At 37.7% G+C, this 20757-nt stretch overlaps 1 long non-coding RNA gene across 1 annotated transcript; it reads left to right on the forward strand.

Annotated features, from left to right (window-relative positions):
* The first annotated feature begins 13157 nt into the window (after positions 1-13157).
* Positions 13158-17218, forward strand: LOC307120108. The gene is made up of 7 exons (XR_013815751.1): positions 13158-14446; positions 15037-15110; positions 15343-15390; positions 15474-15557; positions 15708-15913; positions 16081-16240; positions 16339-17218. It is a non-coding gene; the product is annotated as an uncharacterized lncRNA (long non-coding RNA).
* Positions 17219-20757: the final 3539 nt, after the last annotated feature.

Below are 20757 nucleotides of genomic sequence, written 5' to 3' on the forward strand. Positions count from 1 at the left end.
TAAGGGGCATGTTAGAATAATGATGAAATTGATTCTTTTATTCCCAATGTATGTACAGGGAGACGGCCTAATGTATGGAGGTCTTGCTCCCAATGTGTAACCAAGGGTGATGCCAAATGTAAAGAGGCATATGTTAACCACACAGATATGTTATGCATGGTTTTATGATGTTGGAAATATATAGAAAATGTAGTGGAGGTTTTATAGAGAACCTTTATACTGGACTTTATAAGAGCCACATGTAGAACAGAAGCAGCAAAGTGAAATAAAGAAGTTGTTTATATGGCCAAGAGACTTTTATAAAAAGTTTTTTTTACAACTTTTATGTATTAGCTGTTGATAAGGCCGAGGAGCCTAAAGGAGGTTTTTTTATATACAACTTTCATGAATGACTTTGTAAGCATGGGAAAACATGACAACATGATATTGTAAAAATGTTTTACTTTGATTCATAGCAAGAATGCAGACACATGGTTTGGTAAAAATGTTTTATTTGGTTTTATAGTAAAGACATGGAGACAAAGACTTTGTAAAAGTATTTGATTGAATAATTGAAATGAACACGCTGAGATATGTTTTAGGCAATCTGCTTTATTAAAAAGATGAAGAAAAACACTAAGTCATATGTATAAAAGTCATTTATAAATGTAACCAAGTATTGAATGAAGAAACAGGTTTTACCCAGGATGATGTCTTGCAGACGAGACGAAGGAGGAGATTAAGGAAACAAGCCAGAAGAAGAAGAATGAAAGAATACAGAGCGTTATATACTAAAATGTTGAAGGAATTGAGGGAGTTGACAATCGTTCAAAATCTAGGATTGGATGAACTGTGCCTGTGTAATTGAATATGTGATGAAGAGGTGTGATAATGAAATGGTATATAAGGTATTGATCTCTGTATGAACACCAGAAGCTGAGAGCATTATGCTGCTTCTCCATTGCTTGATGATCCGAGCCTGACATCTGCTGGTGACACTTGTGAACTGCCGCTTTTGTTACTTAAGACTTTTTCTTTTTGTAAACTTTTATTTGATTGTATGTAAAACTTTTTGTTATTGGAAAAATAAATCTACTTATAATTGATTTATAAAAAGAAATCGTTTGCCACGTCTCTGCTTTCTAAACGAGTTGATCTGAACCAGACACGGAGGGGGTCTGTTCTTCTAGAAAGTGAGTATGAATATATATTTATGATCTAGTTAAGGATTTGACCTGCTTTACCTAGCCTGAGGTTGTAAACTAAAAATAGGTAGAAGGTGTGTGGGATCTAGGCAGATTGTACACCGAATAACAGGTCTTAAAGGGGCAGTAGCATTTACTGCTGTCTGTTTAATGTCAAACAACAAAAGACAAGGACATCACTCACTTCTCTTGATTGGATAGCTTTTGTAAGTTTAATAGGATTAATCTTTAATTTATACAGTCAAATATGCAATGTTATTTTACATTTTATCCATTTCTGTACCTGAAAACTAATGTTAGACGTACCTGAAAAACCTGAAAAGCATAGTTTATTTTATTAGCATCTTTGCTCAATAGTATTTATTTGTGCTGCTGCTTGTATTTAAATTATTTGTTCTTATTATTTTCTTTATTTTTATTTGACAGTAGTCCTTTTTTCCCTGAACATAGCAAATACTGAACCATGAAACTAAAACCGTGATACAAACCGAACCATGAGCCATATGTACCGCTACACCCCTAGCTTAACGTATGCAAGGGGGTGCCACAAAATGGAGAACATTTTCAAAGGGTGCCATGACTGAAAAAAGGTTGGGAAACACTGGAATAGAGGACTGTCAATCAGACGATTCCTATATTGGATCAGAGTACTGTCAATTACTTAATGAAGTTGTTGAATTACTTTTTTTAACCACACAATAAAGCTAATTCAAAGGCCAATAAAAAAAACAGTACAATAAAAAGTGAACAAATCTATATTTTGTTAGGGCCGTATTTGTGGCAGTCAAGAAATCACGCTGTGAAATGGGCCGATAGTGTAATATTGCTCGGTGAGTATTATAGAGGCAAGATATAGGCTAACCCTCACTTTAGCATTTCATGATATTATTATATTTTGACTCTATCGGCAGCGGTGCCACAACGGAATGAATGGCTTCGCTCGCATCTTTCCACGCCGCCATTACTGAACTACAACTCAAACTACACTGTAAAAAAAAATCCAATTGAAATTTTCTATTGACTGATCCCATCTAATTTTTTTAGTTGGCCAAATTGAATTTCTGTGAATTAAGTTGCATCAATTCACATAAATTCTATTTGGCCAACTGAAAAATGTAGATGTGATCAGTCACTAGAAAATTTTCAATTGGAGACCTGAATTTTTTTTACAGTGTAGCACAACATCAACGTCATCCTTCTCAGCCACTCCCTCTGTTCGCTAATTGGACCCGTAAAAATTTGTTCGGAGAAAACCTAAGAATATACCGCAGTCCCAGACGGAGTACTGAAGGAAAATGAAAATTGAGCACAAGTACGTAGGAGGGCGGAGCCAGGCTAATTTCAGATGCGGCCAAAATCTGAATTTTTGAATGGACTGTGAATAAAGCTCTGTGAACTTCACGTACGCTAAAATTTTTCACAATTTTTCAACTAAATATCCAAATAAATCTAATTATTAAACTAAATTAACCATATAAACTAAATTACTGATCTAATTACTGATCTAAAGCCCACACTGTCACTGTATGATAATTGAAATCAACTGATGACATAACTGTTTTCTCCAGAATGGCTAGACGGCTGAATAAAATTATGCTGCATTATTTTCCTGTTTAACACTGTAAAGCTGCTTTGAAACTATCTGCATTGTTAAAAGCGCTATATAAATAAAGTTGACTTGACTTGACTACGTGTGATGCCGCGCTGACTGACATGCGCATGAATCTCTAGGCTTGTTTGAGATGAGCAAAATCTGCGCAGAACCGATCACCGGTGATCAGCGCGAGATGCATGCCGGTTAGAAATGTGTCCGAGGGCGGTCCGCCTTGCTCTGATGTCATGCCGACGTATGTCAAAAAACTCTCGCGAGCGAAAGGCGGATGTGTCGGATTCTGCAGTCGAGCGCATTTGCATTTATATTTTCATATAAAAGTAACAGAACTTAAATTACATCCAGTTTATCAGCAACAAAGCGCACGAGTGTGAATCCTGCGATATCCGCCTTTGATCTCGCAGATGTCGGATCCACTACGAGAAGAGAGAACTGTCCGTCTTGCCTGCACTTTTTTCACTTCTCCCCTCACTGCAGCCGCCCAGTCTCGGCTGAACTGCAGGCGAGGCGCATCTCAAACAAGCCTTTTTACGCGAGGCCCTGGTGAGGCGGGAGGCCCTGTGCAGTCGCAAACTTGGCACAGCCCTTGCGATGGTACTGAGTGCATTGATATGATCCATTGCATCAATTTTTCTCTAATATGATTGGTTCTTCACAGGGCTGGACTGGGGCTAAAATTCGGCCCATGAGTTCCTCTTGAATGTTTTAACTGGGGTTAGGGCCTTAAATTGGAGTAAATAAATAAATCTAGGACAGGGACAACTAATGATGGATATTATCGAACTTACTGCAAATGCAGATAACAAACGTAATATTGCACTTTTGTCACACAGTGACAAATGCACTTGACAGTAAACCACTGATTTTGAGCTAGGATACATTAAAGTGAATTTACTGCTTTTAAAATCTGTCATCATTTACTCACCCTCAAGTTGTTCCAAACCTGTATGAGTTTCTTTGTTCTGCTGAACACAAAAGAAGATATTTTGAAGAATGTTTGTAACAAAGCAGATAGAGCAACTATTGACTACCATAGTTTTTTTGCCCTACTATGGTAGTCAATAGTTGCTCTATCTGCTTGGTTACAAACATTCTTCAAAATATCTTCTTTTGTGTTCAGCAGAACAAAGAAACTCATACAGGTTTGGAACAACTTGAGGGTGAGTAAATGATGACATAATTTTCATTTTTGGGTGAACTATCCCTTTAATGCATGGGATCCAGGCTTTAAAGCTGTTTTGTAGAATTATAATTTAATTACCCTACACTCTAAAAAAAAAAAAGGTTCTATATGGCAGCAAAAATGGTTCTTGACTCATAATGATAGGGGAACCTTTTTTATATAGCACCAATTTTGGTGCTTCAGTGGTTCTTCAGCGGTTCTTCAGAGGTGCTATATAGCACCTTAGTCAAAGAACTGGTGAAGAACCTCTTACCCCTTTTCCACCAAGGCAGTGCTAGAGCTAGATCGGAGCCAGAGCCTACTTTCAAATCAGTTCTTTGTGTTTCCACACACAAAGCCCCAGCTCCGAGCCAGGAAAAGTGGTTCTTAAGTAGCACCAAAACATTGCTGGGCTAGAACAGGGCTAAAAGTAAGAACCGATTACGTCAGGCGCTGGGGGCGGGGTCAACAAGACCAACACAAACTGGAGATCCGCCATTTTTCATTTTATTCTTTCTCTTTTTTTTTTTTTTTTTTTTTTTTTTTTTATTATTATCCAAGAACCGTACAAATATACAAATACTTTCAGGAGAACATTAGAATTAAGACATAAAAGACATTTGTATGTAGAGTCAAATATCTAAAGGAAGCATATAAAATAAAATAAAAACCTTTACATACATATGAAAAGGACATATAAAAGACAAGGGACAATATAAGTAAATAAAATAAAATAAATAAATAAAATACAAATAAAAATACAAATACAAAAAAGGGTGGGGGGGTTGTCAATACATGAGAAAGCTGGTTAAACTTGAACATCAGATTCATTACAAAAGAATTGTTCATATTGTTTCAGGAATCGATCACATTTTTTATTGCTAGTTAACCTAAAAGATTTAAGCAGCGAGTCTACCTCGATCAAAAAGTGTGAAAAAGTAGGAAGTGAGTTCATAAATTTCTGTTTATGGATGAAAAATTTGGCAAACAAAATAAAAAAATTGAAAATATATTCTTTAGATTTGCTGGAGTCAGTATAATAACAAATAACATCTTTCAAATTAAAAGATTGTGTATTAATGGGAGTTCTATTTAAATGGGAATATAAATTAGACCAAAACTTTTGAACCAAATCACAAGAATAGAATAAATGTATCAATGTTTCATCTTCATGTCCACAGAATGAGCAAGTACTAAGAATATCAACATATTTGGATATTGTTAAATTAACCGGGTATATCTTATGTAATATTTTAAAATGGATTTCTTTAGTCTTATTAGGAATAAAATATTTATATGCTAACAGCCATGCTTTTCTCCAGTCTATATTGTCGATTAGGGCAGCCCAATGAGATCTGCCTCTAGGGCGAATTTTGTCTTTTTTCTAAAAAATTTGTCGGATATGTTTATTATTACATTTCTTATCATAAATGCTAATGCCATTCAATAACAAATCCGACTCCTTTGTATCTTTCTGGTTGTACAAAATGTGGCTCTTAACCAGTTGCACTAGACCAGAGGGAATAGCCTTAATCACGGTATTATATTCTTTAAAAGGAATAGGGAAGTCATGAACAGTCATAAAGCTTTCATAGGATAAGATAGTACCAGATTTATCAAATAAAGAAAGTATATAAATTAAACCTCTACTGAACCAATTAGGGAAAAAGATAGATTTGTTTCTAATGGTTATATTCATATTATTCCACAGAAGTTCTTTATGCGGTGAGAAATTGTGGATGTGGCACAATTTCCACGCAAGAAGAGCTTGTTGATGAAAATTAGATAATTTAACCGGGAGTTTATTATACATATAATTACATTTTAAGATAAAAGGTAGGCCTCCAATTTTATTAAAGATATAATTAGGAATAAAAAACCATATAGATGTTGGATTTATTAAACATCTTTTAAGCCAGTTTATTTTAAACACATTAATGATAATTTAACACTTCTAGTCCCCCATCACTTCTACTATTGGAAATTACTGTTTTTTTAAGTTTATGAGACCTGTTTTTCCATATAAAGTCAAGGAAAATTTTATTGACACATTTAGCAGAACAATCAGTCACATATAAAGAAAGGGAAGGATATACAAAGCGAGAAAGGCCTTCTGCTTTAGAGAGGAGAACCCTACCATAGAGAGAGAGATCTCTTTGTAACCAGAGATTAAAAATATTTTGGTTTTTTTTAATCCGACTAGAAAAATTAAGTTGTTGTCTGGTAACTAGATTTTTAGTTAGATGAATACCTAAATACTTTATTGTGTCTTTGACTGGAATACTATCAATTACCGTGTCATCACAATTATGCAATGACATTATCTCACATTTGTACATATTTAACTTTAACCCAGAAGCATACGAGAACTTTTTAACTATCTGAATCTGAATGGCGCTAGAGATTTGACTTTTATCTTTTAGAAAAAGGGTGGTGTCATCAGCCAGCTGCGAGATTTTAATTTCCCTATCGAAGATGGAGATACCCTTTAAGTTCTGATTGTGCATAATACTCAATGATAATAATTCCGTAACCAAAATAAATAAAAAGGGTGAAATCGGGCAACCCTGTCTGACACCACGCCTTATGACAAATCTTTGGGAGGTGTGCATATTGACTATGACGGAACTACTAATTCCTTTATAAAACATTTCAATTATGTTAACAAAAGAATCCCCAAAACCAAACAGCCTGAGTGAGTGCAGGAGAAATCCATGTTCAATGGTGTCGAAAGCCTTGTAAAAATCTAAGAAAAGAATAATGGCTTTAGAGTGTACAAAATCAGCATAATCTAATAAATCTAAAACAAGTCTTATATTATTGCTTATATGCCTACCTTTGACAAAACCTGACTGCGTTTCTGCTATAATTTGATTAAGCTTAAATTTCAATCGATTAGCATATACCAAGGCCAAGATCTTATAATCAACTGTTAAGAGTGTAATTGGTCGCCAATTATCAATTAAGAGGGAATCTTTTTCAGGTTTTGGAATAAGAGAAATTATACCCTGTTTCATTGATGTAGTCATTTCTTTCTGAGCAACACATTCTTTGTACATGCAAAGTAGAGGGGATTTTATTAAGTCCCAAAAATGGACGTAAAATTCAACAGAAAATCCATCAATACCGGGGGATTTTCCTCTCTTCATAGAGAAGAGTGCAGATTTAATTTCCTCAATTGTTGAAGTAGACTCACAAAGGTCTTTAAAATCATTATCAATGATAGGAATATAATTTTTAATTGTTTCAACAAAAATCTTACAATTATCCATATTAAATTCGGAAGTGTAAAGTTTGTCATAAAAGCTTGTAATAAACTTAGAGATCATGGTAGGATCAGTGCACTTGACACCATTAATATTTAAAGCTGTTAATGAATTTCTCCTGCAATTTCTTTTCTCTAACGCAAAAAAATAACTGGAATTAGTCTCTCCTTCCTCTAGCCATTTGGCTTTTGACCTAATAAAGACCCCTCTAGCCAAATCCAAGTAAACTTGATTAATTTGTACACTTAATTCTCTCAAAAGCAGTTCTTCCTCCTGATCTAATGTTTTTCGCAATAAAATATTGATTTTATTTAGTAGTTCATTTATTTTTTTATTTTTTTATGCTTTTAATTCTTTACTTCTCTTAATGGCAATCTGCCTAGCCTTATATTTAAAGAATTCCCATTTTGTTTTATAACCATCACTAAAATTTTCAAAAAATATATCTGAAAACAAATTCTTAATACCATCATTAAAGGATGCATCTTTTAAGAGAGAGTTATTAAATTTCCAGTAACCACGTAACTTTGAAGTTTGATCAGTGTTGCTACACAATTTTAGACTTATTTGTTTATGATCTGAGAGGGGTGCGAAAGAATGAGAGACCTCTCTAACAAATTGAAGAGTTGAGGAAGAGATCAAGAAGAGGTCAATTCTCGATTGGGAGGACATATTACTATTAGACCAAGTAAATTCCTGCAGATCAGGGTGAAAAAAACGCCATGTATCTGTAAGAGAAAATTCTGTGCACAATGATAAAATATTAATATTTGATAGCAAGCTATCGTTGCTTCTGGGAGGAAATCTGTCAAAGTTGTCATCCAAGCACTCATTAAAATCCCCGGCCAAAATCAGAAAAGAGTCTGGATAATTAGCAAGTACTTCTTTCAATTTAGAGGTTATCTGAGAAAAGAGAGACTTGTTGGCAGAACGGGAGTTACATCCATAAATATTACAAATAGTAAATACTGAATTGTCCTGCTGAATCGATAAAATAATCCATCTACCTTCATCGGAAGATTTCACTCCTAGTATGTTCCCTTTAAACTTGTGCAACAAAATCGAAACTCCAGCAGAATGATGAGAGCCATGGCTACAGTAAATTGTATTTCCCCATTGATTTTTCCAAAATTTTACATCCATTTCACACGAATGTGTTTCCTGAAGAAGAATTATATCCGACTCGCTGCTTTTACAAAATAAAAAAACAGCTTTCCTCTTTACTGCATCACGTAAACCCCTAACATTTAAGGATACAACAGAAAAGGAATTAAACTTAAAGTCCATTAAACACAGAAAACAGATCTTGTACCTCTTATATCTGAACAAACAATAACAAAATCTATTTTGAAATAGGAACAATATATAACCAAAGATAATTCAAACGTTAAATTCGAGAAAATTCACTTCACCGCCTTGCTCGTCACGAAACATTTATTAGAAAACAAAAGGGAAAAAATGTCACTGTATAACGAGCCGTAGTTATGTAGGCGATATTACAAAATTAGCGGTCCAACAAAAGTAGCGATTCAACGAGAGGAGGAACAAAGCTTTTTTTTTTTTTTTGCACAAAATTCGTTGCTCATGGATAGGAGCAAAAAGTAAGAGTCGATTATATAAACTTGAGTGTAACGTGGGTCACGCTCATACGTAAAACGAAGAAACAGCATAGTCATTTATATAGGCTATTCAGCATATTCCTTTAAAGAAACATAGGCTTACCGCATAAACTGACTATTTTACATCAGAGTAGTTGAATCTTTTCCCGTCAATTAAGGCAAACGAACCACGAAAAGATGCTTTCTTTCCCTCTTCTCTTGCTTTCTTCACAAGGGGCCAAAGTTTCTCTCTGGCAGCCCTATCTTCTGGTGAAAGGGCTTCGGTGAGTCGTAACTTGTTCTCTGTGAGAAATTTGCATCCTCTGGCAGCCTGCCAAACGATGTCACGAAAACGACGCAGAGCAAAAAGAATGATGATGGATCTGTGGGAACCATCCTTTCTTTTCTGCCCAAGACGATGTGCAATGTCAACTGCATCCTCAAGGTTGTCGCTGATACCAGGAACTACGTTGCTAAGGATCTCGATAGCAGCTTTCCGGACATCCTCGCCATCCTTCTCTCTCACGCCATGTAGCTTTAATGTCCACCTCCAAGTGTAACGCTTACAGTCACCCACCTCTTCCTTCAGGGTTTTATTCACCTTTTGTAGCACCTGAATCTCCGTCGTCACAACTTTCAGAGACTCCTTGAGCGATGCTACCTCGTTAACAAGTTGAGTAACAGTTGACGACAAAGTCTCAATCTGCTTAGCAGTAGATCCAGTCGTTGCATCAATTGCAGAGATTTTCTTGTCGATTTTCAGAAACATCGTGTCGTATTTGTCAGAAAGTTCGCGAATGGCCTTCAGGATTTCCGCTGAAGAGTCGTTACCTTCCATGTGCTCCCGCTTTGTTTTCTTTGACAGGGGTTTTAAGGGAGTTTCAGGCAGGGGAGTAGCAAGGAGATCACTCAAATCTGCAGTAGGACTAAAATCTTTGCGTGGCAGGGGGAGCTGCCACAAAAACCTGCCAGTGCTGAAGGCAGCCGTCACAAAACCCGTCACTGTTCAAGGCAGCTCCTCTAAAACCTGCCAGTGCTGGAGGCAGCTGCCAATCCGGTAGATGCGTGTGAACGAGGACAACGCTGTTCTTTTTTTCACAATATGTAATTCCGCCGTTTTTACACAAACTACAGTACGCGAGAGACACTACGGTACGCACAATGGGTCAATATTCACCACTTACCAAACGCTTTTCGCCTGCCTCAAGATCTCTCACTGTTTTAAAGCTGCCAGACACACAGACTGAAGCACGAAAGCAACAGACAGTGCTATCATGTTCTTATTTTACTTATTTGCGACCTTACCATGTATTTTAATCCACTCATTTGTCTGTAATGGAGCGCGCGTCCCGTCACCTAAGCGTCCGCCAGTTTAACGTCACGCCTGCCTCGAGATCAACAGACAGTGCAGTCATGACCTTATTTACCACTTTAATTCATATTTTATTCCGTTATTTGTGTTTGAATGGAACGCGCGTCCTAAGCGTCGCGCCAGCCACAACGTAGCGTCTAACCTGCCTCAAGATCTCTCGGTGTTTTACAGCTGCTTAGACCCAGATTGATACAGGAGATCAACAGGCAGTGCAGTCATGACCTTATTTACCACTTTAATTCATATTTTATTCCTTTATTTGTGTTTGTATGGAACGCGCGTCCTAAGCGTCGCGTCTGCCACAACTTAGCGTCTTACCTGCCTCAAGATCTCTCGGTGTTTTACAGCTGCTTAGACCCAGATTGATACAGGAGATCAACAGGTAGTGCAGTCATGACCTTATTTACCACTTTAATTCATATTTTATTCCTTTATTTGTGTTTGTATGGAACGCGCGTCCTAAGCGTCGCGTCTGCCACAACTTAGCGTCTTACCTGCCTCAAGATCTCTCTGTGTTTTACAGCTGCTTAGACCCAGATTGATACAGGAGATCAACAGGTAGTGCAGTCATGACCTTATTTACCACTTTAATTCATATTTTATTCCTTTATTTGTGTTTGTATGGAACGCGCGTCCTAAGCGTCGCGTCTGCCACAACTTAGCGTCTTACCTGCCTCAAGATCTCTCTGTGTTTTACAGCTGCTTAGACCCAGATTGATACAAGAGATCAACAGGCAGTGCAGTCATGACCTTATTTACCACTTTAATTCATATTTTATTCCGTTATTTGTGTTTGAATGGAACGCGCGTCCTAAGCGTCGCGCCAGCCACAACGTAGCGTCTAACCTGCCTCAAGATCTCTCGGTGTTTTACAGCTGCTTAGACCCAGATTGATACAGGAGATCAACAGGTAGTGCAGTCATGACCTTATTTACCACTTTAATTCATATTTTATTCCTTTATTTGTGTTTGTATGGAACGCGCGTCCTAAGCGTCGCGTCTGCCACAACTTAGCGTCTAACCTGCCTCAAGATCTCTCGGTGTTTTACAGCTGCTTAGACCCAGATTGATACAGGAGATCAACAGGCAGTACAATCGACCTTATTTACCACTTTAATTCATATTTTATTCCGCTATTTGTGTTTATAATAGAACGCGCGTCCTAAGCGTGGCGTCTGCCACAACTTAGCGTCTTACCTGCCTCAAGATCTCTCGGTGTTTTACAGCTGCTTAGACCCAGATTGATACAGGAGATCAACAGGCAGTGCAGTCATGACCTTATTTACCACTTTAATTCATATTTTATTCCGTTATTTGTGTTTGTATGGAACGCGCGTCCTAAGCGTTGCGTCTGCCACAGCGTCTTACCTGCCTCAAGATCTCTCGGTGTTTTACAGATTGCACTGTCTGTTGATCTCCTGTATCAATCTGGGTCTAAGCAGCTGTAAAACACCGAGAGATCTTGAGGCAGGTAAGACGCTACGTTGTGGCTGGCGCGACGCTTAGGACGCGCGTTCCATACAAACACAAATAACGGAATAAAATATGAATTAAAGTGGTAAATAAGGTCATGACTGCACTGTCTGTTGATCTCGAGGCAGGCGTGACGTTAAACTGGCGGACGCTTAGGTGACGGGACGCGCGCTCCATTACAGACAAATGAGTGGATTAAAATACATGGTAAGGTCGCAAATAAGTAAAATAAGAACATGATAGCACTGTCTGTTGCTTTCGTGCTTCAGTCTGTGTGTCTGGCAGCTTTAAAACAGTGAGAGATCTTGAGGCAGGCGAAAAGCGTTTGGTAAGTGGTGAATATTGACCCATTGTGCGTACCGTAGTGTCTCTCGCGTACTGTAGTTTGTGTAAAAACGGCGGAATTACATATTGTGAAAAAAAGAACAGCGTTGTCCTCGTTCACACGCATCTACCGGATTGGCAGCTGCCTCCAGCACTGGCAGGTTTTAGAGGAGCTGCCTTGAACAGTGACGGGTTTTGTGACGGCTGCCTTCAGCACTGGCAGGTTTTTGTGGGAGCTCCCCCTGCCACGCAAAGATTTTACCCCCTCTCCAAATCTGGACGTGAATCGAACCAGTTATGATCCTCAATATTCTCCGACGAAACCAATTCCATAGAGGAAACGGTGTTATCATTTCCATCAGCATTTAGAACAGGCTCCATAGTTGACATAGGCACATTTGCTGTCACGTTGGAAGTTTGTCTATTTTTCTTTCTACCCATAGATAAGTTGGCACAAGGGGGGTGAAGTGAAGAGAGCAATCACTTACACTTTCATAAATAGCAAAGTCTTAATTATAATGGCTATATAATCGTCCTATTTCAAAATTTCCTGACGAGACGTTATGAACGCGTCCACCTACCACAGCGCCATCTTGGCCTCCCTGGAGATCCGCCATTGTGAAATAGAGAATGGGAACGTGACGTCACCAACGCAATGCATTCGCGGACTTTAGGACACAGACACTACATTAGAGAATGAGTAGTAGTGGAGGTAGACTTTAAAACTTGTATTATACAGTTAAAAACACATTAGAATGGTGAACGCTTGCTGTGTTATGAACTGTCATTGCCTCTCTTACAACCTGCGTGGAAAACATATCTCAAATCATGCGCAATATTTCAGTTTACCAGCTTGGAAATAACAAAAGTAAGTGAAAGTAATGCTGCCTTCACGTGCTATCGGAAATTTGACAATTCCCACTTCTAAAGTCGTGATTATGAAGTATGAACTCATCTCGTTCATATTTCGAGGGGTGGAGCGCGTTCACGTGCAATTTTTACCTAGGAAACTCCTATTTATAATAATTCCGAGAGCACGTGAAGGCAGCATAACACTCGGAAATAAACAACTTAGCCAAAATGTGTCTTTATAATTTGTATTTATTATTTATAACCGATATTACAGATTAATATTTTCTGAACCGCTTGTGCTCACACCATAAATAACCCAGATAGCAAAAAATATCGGCACGGCTTCTTTTTGCCGCCGGCCCTAAGCTGTCGGCTATAGGTGCGTCCCGCTGGCGGTGATGAAACGTTTGCCGCCGAATACGTCACTCCCATTTCTTGCGAGATGCCGCGGCCGACTAGCCGGCGGGCCGCCGGCTTCATTTTCTCTGGCGGTTGCCTCCGCCTAATGGACCGCGGCCGGCTGGCGGCAAGCCGCTGTGAAATACAAGGATTTCTACTCTCAAATTCGACCAGCCACGTTGGCTATGTTTGGCTTGTTGGGAAATAGAGTGGAACTGACAGCATTTTAACTAGTTCTCACATTTGAAGCGATTATAAAATCATAATAGCCTATATGTGAATTATATCAAATATTAGTTTTTTTTGCTCCAAAGCCATTAGGGTTTATAACAGATTCTTGACTCTTGATTCCATGATAAGGTTAGGTTTAGGAAATTACATTTAAATTTTCACTTGATTATTTGCATGTCGAGTGTGTTTAAACAGTGTTGGTCAATTTGACCCATAATGGATGTAATACTTTTTTTTTTTTTAGCATAATAGGAGGGTTAAGAAAGTTTGAAAGTTCATTTTAGGATAACACTTATTTTTGTATTGGCCTTTTTTCTATTTCTTTTTGGACTGACTTTAAAATAGACATGACAAAAAATTAGAACTAACTTCATGACATTTTACTTTGTTTTCAAAACCCATATTTTTCTGAAAAACAAAAATATATTATTAATTATTTAGGAAAAATTCTACATTCATAAGACAAGAATAACTCAAAAGAAGCCCTCTAATATTACCTCTTATAAAGCTGATTTTTACAATATTTGAAACCCTCTCAAACATGAGGTCGCAAAACAAAAAGCTTACAAAAACAGAAACCTGAAAGCTTTTCAATTTCATGTGACTGCCTTAATATTATAAAGTATTTTCTATCTCAGAATTCTTATTTTTATTATTTATTTTATATACAGTGTTACATTTGTTGTTATTCTTTGTTCTACATATTCGGAACTGTACCACAATGCTTTATTATTTTTATTTTTCTCTCATTGTACTTTTTGTATTGTACTTGTCTATACATGTACTAATTTAAATAAAAATAAAATAAAAAAAACAGAGAAGTACCTCCACCGGCCGAGAGGGGCAGTATACTTAAAAAAGACGGAAGACAAACCGGTAAAACATACAGATTTACCAACAGCGGCCGCTCATCACATGGTTTTAGTATTTGAAGAGAGGAGATCAGAAAATATCCTCGACTACGAGCGTTTAAGTAAGTACATGTTTCCTTTTTGTGTCACACAATATTATGTTCATTTTTGATGTATATACCGGTAGGTTGTTTTAATTAGTTTGTTCAGACACGCACGCTGATATAGTGCACAATACACAGTGTTAGCTAACACGTGCTGTTTCGCCTTTTTTACACACTGAGTTCAAGCATGTTCTACATGTTAAAATGTATCTAGCTACTGTAGGTAAGTTAGCCAAAGCTTTACATCTAGAAAGACTTAAGTTTAACTTTTGGTGTTTTCTAACAAAACAGAATGATGTATATAGGTTATTTAAATTATTTTGTTAGTCCGAACAAGCATGCTGCTAACGTTAGGTCAGTTTTAGCAAGTGTTAGCTAACATGTGCTGTGTTGCTACTGTTCTTCTAGCATTTAAGGTCATTTATGAGTTATTTCTCTGAACTGCTGTACTTATTATGTTTGAGGACAATGCAGTTTACTTGAATCACTACACTGAATGAATACATTTTACTGTTCCACATTTGGCTGACCAGTTTTTCCCCCCACAGCATAGCTACTGTATATTCTGTATTTAACGTTAATGCGGTTTTGTTCACATTTTCTTGCAGATACCTTGACCAGAGCACAATCGGTTATCTTCATCCAAGAGACCTATTGTTGGACAATCGTTTCGGCTTTCAAGGTAAATAAATTGTTAGTCACAATGTCTAGTTACTGGGCTATAAGGAGAAGAATATTGAAAGGAGTTGAGATGGACAAACAGGAAATTGCAGATGTTGGAAACTTTAACAGTATGGAAAATTGTGCCTGTAGTTGTTGATATATATATATATATATATATATATATATATATATATATATATATATATATATATATATATATATATAATTAAAATAAAATATTTTTTATGTAGATTTCCAGAATGAGAACCAAGCCCTGAGGGAAAGCAATGCACGAGCAGGTGAGAACATGCACTCTTTCTTAAATTTTACTTTTTTGACTGTGATGTAGGTCCAAAATTACCAAATGCCTTTCATTTTGTAGCTTCGGATGACAGCGGCTCACTTCATGAGCAGGTGAAGCAAGTTGGGACAATGTTGACGACGTTTGCTCGTACTGGGCAATCAGGTACAACTTGCAAACAACACCTGTGGTTGTTGGTTTAATTCCCACTGGGGCCACCTGTACATGTAGTAGACCTAGTTGTAAATGTCATAGTTTAGTAGTTGAGGGACCAGGACTGACTGCTTTATTCTTTTATTCTGTGAACCCCTGTAGGTGCAGATCAGACCCTAATGCTGCGACGTCTTGGAGAGTTTGGCGATGTTGTGCATAGCATGGACAACAAAATGGACACTATGCTGCAACATTTCAGTGCCAATGTGTCTTTTGGAGAGTTATCCCTGCCAGGGGGTCTGTTACTCCCCCTAGACAACCCATTTGGCGTTGCTTGACAACAGTTTGAGGCAGGATAAAGAGCTCCAGTAAGTGTGCTGATTTTGTTTATAATGCTGTAGGGTAATCTAAAAAGTAAAATTTAAGATTGTACACTGCATATTCTACAGTCTGAATCACAGCCTGTCACATTTTTATATTTATGTATGAGAAGCTTCAGAGATATGTAATTTGTAACACTTTTTTGTATTTTCAGCTTCGGTTTTTGGCAATCAAATGTGGGAGGGACCTAAAGACAACCGTGTGGCGAATGCTTTAGAGTATCTTCTCTAATCACCTTTCCATTAATACAACCTGGACGGGTGTAGGGGATAAAGCATGTTTTAGAGACATGTTCCTGAAGACCATTGTTCAAAGTAATATATATATAAATATATAAATTTGTTATATATTTAAGTAGATGTGTGTGGCCTTATGACATTCACATGGAATGACAGATCTGTATTTTCTACAGGAGCCATCCGGAAGAACCCGGCGACCCAGGATGCCACTGATGAGGCGGTCCAGGTTAGCGCTATGCGTTACCTGAAAGGAGCATCTGATCGTGAAGGTGGAAAAAGACGCCGCACAGCTGAGAGGGACCCACAGCCGACCTCTTACACCTAGGCTGACTACTGACACCTGGAACCCTTTCTTTATCCTGCAGTCAGTAACATCAAGACCCCTAAAGAAGCCAGAAGTTTCAGGCTACACTCACCCAATCCACACTGTTCACTGTGGAAATTACTTTTTTTTTATTCCCTGTGACCCTGCCTTGAAGGCAGCTCCTTGGATAGATATGGGATGGCGAGGTTGTTTGTCCTTTATATAGGCGCACAAGAAATCACTGAAGATAAGCCAATTTGCGCTGCCTCATTCTGGAGGTCGGGGAAAACCGGAGAACCCATAGTCAGGCTTGTTATAATGTTCTGTTCTACTACTGTTCTATTCTTCTCCAGAGCTTTACTCTAAATTATTACCATTTATGCTATTGTTAGAAATGGCTTGTTAAATGTGATGTTATACCTCGATTTATTTGGTATCCTGCACATTCTTTGGTACCAAATATCCTCATTATTTGATATAATATTTAATGGTAATTCTTTTCATCCCAGAGCTGACCTATTTGTTATTAACAAATATTGTAAGTGTTATAATTTGCTTGTAAGGCTGTTTTTTTTTTTTTTTAAACCAAAATTTAATTGGAAACATGCAGGTTCTTTAGTAAATGTTTTTTGTTATTTATAGGCCTATTTAAGCTTATTTATTGTCTGTTATATTTAATTTATATTATCTTGTATCATTGACAGTTAATGTACTTTGAAATGTGGAATAAAAATGCCAAATGGGAATTTATCTGGTTTGTTCAATTATTATCCATCATAAACTGCATGTTACAAATATATGAATAATAAATAAATATATATATTATTTATTACACAATAAGCGGAGGCAGATCGTTCGAAAAAAGCGTTTGCCTCCGCCGGGCCGCCTTCTGGTATAAAGGCGGCGGAACGGCGGTTTGCCTGCGGGCCGGCGGCGGTACGAAGGCGGTAGGAAGCCGGCTGCCGCTTTTAAAAAGCGGCTGCCGCCGGCGGTGCGCCGTCAAACATGTTTGCGATTACGCAATTCTGACGCTTCTACAGCCGCCGGATCACCGCCGGTGGTCCGCCGACTCATTGCTATCTGGGAATGCATGAAACGCGTCTGCAAATGTTTCATTGTTCAGCTTCTCTCAGTAGAAGGAAATATTGTACTTCCATTTAAGTCCAGTAAAACTTTTTAGTACTGTAGGCTAAAGCGCTTTCAAATACAAATAATTTCAAAAGCTGCATTACGAGCCATAATCTGTTATCCTTTAATGCTTTAACGTTAAGGAATTAGGGCGATATGATATAGGCTATGTTGATTGAATAAATTATCCACTGGCTGAGATCAAGCTATAAGTATATTTATTATTTTATATATCAGATACAGACTTTTTAGTTAGGCTATTAAATAATAAACTGCAAAAGACAAACCAATGTGTGGTGCGATAGAAGGCGGCCGTCTGATTTCTGATTGCATGAAACGTGATGAATATGTGCAATGTCCTGGCCGCACGACTGAGCGCTCATGAACGTAAGAGATTCAAATATTAGTCCATTTATTATAAGTGAGTGCAAGCAAGAGTTCTTAAAAAGTATTAAAGTAAATACAGTCGTTTTTTCCTCAGGTGATTCACCTTTGTTATCATTGTACGCTCCTGAGCGTGTCCTAAAACATGGCGGCGACTACCCATAATGCAATGCGCAATGACGTAGTTTCCCAGACTCTATAGCAGCTAATGGAGCTAACAGCTGCTACTCGTTTGTAATTTCCGTCTATACAAATTACGGCGAACTGCATGAATGCGTTGAATTCGCTGTGTTTTGATGCCGATGTAGGATCGTAAAGCCATGTGAATCAATAGTAACGCAACGTTTGCATTGTTGATGGAAGGCTTGTTCGCAGCTGTGCAGACCGATCGCAGTATGATAACGAGTCCAGCGAGAGCATATGACTCCTTATGCTTTTGATTCACTCATGCGTTTTTTATCATACGTGGATCGGTGTGCGCAGCGCCGATGCATCTTGAACAAGCCTGGTGTGTGTTTCCCGCTGCCTCGCTAGCGTTGCTGAGAAAGATGAGACATATACAGTGACGTAATACATGGCTCTGTTGTGGCTCTCAGCCCGTGGAAAAGCAAACGGTTCTTAGAAGGCTCCCCTGAGCCAAGAACCATTTTTGAATATATTATATATATTTATATATTTTTTATATAGAACCTTTTTTTTAGAGTGTAATGACATTTTAACTGAGTTTAACTGTAGGTCAGTTTCATTTAACTGTATGGGCATGGTAGTCACAGGTAAAATCATGCTCCTCATTACCATAGGTTTATGGTTTCGAAAATAAATAAATAAATAATAATAAACTATTGAATTTGGTTGTGCTAGAGTGACAAGTTTGTAGTTGTGTGTATTGCTGTTTTCCAATTTACCTCGTGATGTTACATGGTCGCGGCTGTTTTCAGCTGATTACAGAACCTTTAATGTTCCCATATCACACGATTGTATAAAACAACACTCGGAGTCAAAGTGCCGGTGTTGTGCCTAATTCCGACCCCCCAGCTGGAGACTACCCTCCTTCGCGTGCACGCGCGCAGTACAACAGGTGTTGTGCCTAATTCCGACCCCCCAGCTGGAGACTACCCTCCTTCGCGTGCACGCGCGCAGTACCGTCGTGTGTACTGTAGATGGCGGTTAAAACACGAAAAGATCGGTCAACGTAATTAATTGCCATTTTAACCCTAATCTTAAACGAGACTGGCAAATGTCCATGGTATCTGTTTTAATAACGCATCGATAGCGTTTTCCCCCGTTTTTTTTTGTCTGTCAGCTTAGATGCTAAGAATGGTTTAATTTTACACTAAGGTGTTATGCTTTTCTGCAACTCTGCCACTAGATGGTAGCAAACACCTGGTTCAACTTCTTAAACGTCAAAAGGTTTGATTCAGACCCAGGCTTAGATGCAAAGAATGTATAATGGGTAATGCCACTTACACCAAAATGTGTATAATATTACAATAAACTAAACTAATGAACTAAAATAATTTTTATATTGCATGAAAATTATCCAGTTGCATTAGATGTAGGGGGTATCATTTGGGCAGGCCCATTTGGGCCACCCCCCTACTTCTTCTGTCTGGATACCCAGAGAGTTCCTAAAATGGGTCTGATACACGGACATCAGCAATACTGTGTGTACAATTCCACATTTAACTCTATTAACATGAACAGCTGTAGTATTTAGGGGGGTATTATTTAGGCAGGCCCATTTTAACCCACCTGCCTGGATTCCACCCCACTACTTCTTCTGTCTGGATACCCAGTATGTAATTTAAGAAAACAGAAAATATACTGTATAAATAATAAAAAGTATTTTCCCTGTATAATTAAAAAAAAAAAAGTATTTGTCAATAATGAAATGAATTCTTAAAAAAATAATGGTCAAATTGTTAATTTAAAGATATTGTTTGTGATTGTACATGAATTTGTATGTTATTTATGAAAACAGACAAAAACTGTATAAATAATAAAGTGATTTCCCTGTATAAAAAAATTGAATTACTGTAATTTGTCATTATTGATATAATCCTTAAAATAACAGTTACGTTTTTTTTTTTTTTTTTTTTTTTTAACATCTATTGTTTGTAATTTTACATAGTTTTAAACATAATTCAAAATTACAAGAAAATATTTAAAAACATTTAGAGTTATTTTCCGTAAAATTAGGATTTATTATTTTTTTCAATGCATCCTCACCTAGACTGGGTTGTACAGCTTGTTGGGGTTTGGGGGAGGGGCGCGTCTGGTCTGAACTAGTTGATGCATGAAGACAGTGCTTTTGGTTAATTTCTTTTTGGTCTGGAGATTATGGACCCTGCAACATATAGTGGTATTGTGACCTACAAAACAGGTGGTGGGTATCCTCTGGGATTACCCAAGGACCAGAAGTCCAATTTCCGAAAAAAGGCAGCTATTTATGACATTGAAGGTGACTATACAACTATGTGATTAATCAATATAATTATGTACTGTACTGTAGTGTGTCATGTCATATTCATGCTTGATGCTTAAATTAATAGTTATTGTATTGCTATTGAATCGTTCAGATGGTCGGCTGTACTATAGAAGGTTCAAAAGTACTGTCCGTGAACTGAGTTTGAAGGTTGTCTGCGGTGCAGAGGATGCAAACCAATGTTTTATGGAGTTTCATGCTAGCAGCATTGGGGCACATTGTGGACAGAAAAAAACCAAAGATGCCATATCCAAAAGGTTTTACTGGCCAGGGATGACCGTGGATATTGAC

Source organism: Gobio gobio (assembly GCF_949357685.1).
Source record: "Gobio gobio genome assembly, chromosome: 24".
Taxonomy (NCBI): domain Eukaryota; kingdom Metazoa; phylum Chordata; class Actinopteri; order Cypriniformes; family Gobionidae; genus Gobio; species Gobio gobio.